Source organism: Notamacropus eugenii, chromosome 3 (assembly GCF_028372415.1).
Source record: "Notamacropus eugenii isolate mMacEug1 chromosome 3, mMacEug1.pri_v2, whole genome shotgun sequence".
Classification (NCBI taxonomy): Eukaryota; Metazoa; Chordata; class Mammalia; order Diprotodontia; family Macropodidae; genus Notamacropus; species Notamacropus eugenii.
This window is the reverse complement of record NC_092874.1, coordinates 359,442,851-359,445,353: the sequence shown is the minus strand read 5'-3', so window position 1 is coordinate 359,445,353 and position 2,503 is coordinate 359,442,851. Positions and strand designations below refer to the sequence as shown.

General features: G+C 38.3%; 1 non-coding gene across 1 annotated transcript; it reads right to left on the bottom strand.

Annotated features, from left to right (window-relative positions):
* Positions 1-1,968: 1,968 nt before the first annotated feature.
* LOC140497970 (U6 spliceosomal RNA) lies at positions 1,969-2,071 on the bottom strand. Its single transcript, XR_011964965.1, has one exon. It is a non-coding gene; the product is annotated as a U6 spliceosomal RNA (small nuclear RNA).
* Positions 2,072-2,503: the final 432 nt, after the last annotated feature.

Sequence of the window (2,503 nt, the reverse complement as noted above, 5' to 3'; positions counted from 1 at the left end):
GTGTGATTTTAATGTGACACTTGAAGGAAGCCAAGGAACCTAAGTGATGGAAATGAAGAAGAGAATTCTAGTCATGAGGGGACAGCCAATAAAATTGCCAAATCAGGAGATAAGGTGTCTTGTGGAAGGAAGGTAAGGAGGCTAGTGTCACTGGATTAGGTAAAGGAGAAAGAAAGGTGTAAGGTTATTGGAAAATGTATAGAAAGACTGGAGCCAAGTTAAAAAAGAATTTAAAAGCTAAAGATATATATGTATACACATATGTAAACATATGTGTATACATATATACATGAAGATAAATAAATATATACATATACATGTATGTATCTGTGTGTATATGATTCTTGAAGTAAAAGGGGGAAAACCAGAGTTTATTGAATAGAAGACTGATGTAATTAAGCTGGTGCTTTCCCAAGATCACTTTTATAGGTGAGTGGAGAATGGGCTGGAAGGCAGAGATACTTTAGGCAGAGAATCAAACATTAGGCTCCTGTAATAGTGTAGGCATGAAGTGATAAAGGATCACACTATGGGGGTGATGGTGGTAGGAGTGTCCAAGAGGAGAAGGCAGACACAGGATACCTTGTGGAGATAGGATCAACAGGGCTTACTTGGCAACAGATTAGGGTTAGGGTTAAGGTTAGAAAGAGAGTAAACTAATTGAGGATAAAACTGAGGTGCCTAGGTGACTTGGTGAATGATGGTGACATAAAAAATAATACAAAATTAGAAAGAGAAGAGGGTTTAGGGGTAAAGATAATGATTCCCCCCTTTTTGAGGTATTTTGAGTTTAAGATATTTATCTTCTGAAATCAAATTTCAGAAGTGCAGATTAGAGACAAAGAAAAGACTGAATATATAGATATGAGAATAATTTTATATCAATAGAAATGATAATGGAATTCCTGGGAGCTGATGAAATCACCAAGTGGAATAGTATACAGGGAGAAGAGAGAAGGACCAGAAGAGAGTCCAGGGTGCACCCACAGTTATCAGACATGACATGGATCAAGATACAGAAAAGGAGACAAAGGAGAACACAATGAGGTATGAAGACAAAAAAGAGAAATTATTCTATGAGCAGTTAGAGAGAACAGTATCAGGAAGGAAAGGGTGATCTACTGTGTCAAAAGCTGCAGGGAGGCCAATGAGGATGAGGACATTAGATTTAGTAGATAAAGGAATATTAGGAACTTTGGAGAGAATGGTTTCATTGAAATAACAAGGGCCATAATCAGACCGCAAAGATTTGTGACAGCAAGTAAGAAGAAAGGACTTGGAGGCAGACATTCTAGAGGGGCTTCTCCAAAAGTTCAATATTAAAAGTGTGTGTGTGTGTGTGTGTGTGTGTGTGTGTGTGTGTGTGTACATGTGTGCATGTGTGATGTGGACAGTATCTAGTGGAGATGGGCAGGGCAGGTGAGAATGTTTTGAAGATAAGGGAATCATGGGCATATTTATAAGCATCAGGAAAATATTAGGAAGGGAGAAATTAAAGAATTGTAACGGGGTAGATATGAGAGAAGAAGCAATCTGATAAGGAAAACACCGTGGAATAAGATCACTTGTGTATGGAGAGTTTACTTTGACACATAGAAAGACCACGTTTTCTTTTTTGTTTTAATGTTTGTTTATTTATTTTTAGTTTTCAGCATTCATTTCCACTAAATTTTGAGTTCCAAATTTTCTCCCCATCTCTCCCCTCCCCCACCCCATAACATCTTGCATTCTGATTACCCCTTCCCCCAATCTCCTCTCTCTTCTATCACACCCCTGCCTTCCCTTATTCCCATCTTCTCTCTTGTTTTGTAGGGAAAGATAAATTTCTATACCCCATTACCTGTATTTCTTATTTCCCAGTTGTATGCAAAAACAATTCTCAACATTTGTTCCTAAAACTTTGAGTTCCAAGTTCTTTCCCTTCCTCCCTCCCCACCTATACCTACTGAGAAGGCAAGCAATTCAATAAAAAATATGGAATGCTTCACAAATTTATGTGTCATCCTTGTACAGGAGTCATGCTAATCTTCTCTGCATTGTTCCAATTTTAGTATATGTGCTGCTGAAGCAACCACGGAAGGTCAGTTTTTCAACTGAGACAGAAGTGAAGGAGGAACGAGCAGGGGATGTCATCTGTTTGACTGAAATAAGGAGAAAGAGAGAAGAAGAAGAGGTCTCCTTTTTTTATGTTGGTGAAATATGAGGCAAGATTCTCATCTGAGAATTTGATGGGAGAGGGAACCATGGAAAGATTTAGGAGTGTTAAAAACATCTGATAATACCACCATGTTGAGTAGGATAGTTAGGACAAGGTTGAGATTATGTAACATAAGTCTGTAGCGGGTCAAGTCAACACAGTTGAATAATTTCTTGAGTTTTGTTCAGGATCATGTGAGAAGGATAAGAGGCAGCATGTGGTGGGTACAATCCAAGGCTAGAGCTTGTCGGGAAAAGCCAGAGTTGATTCATTCTAGAATTAATTTTCCTTCTTTAGGAATGGAAA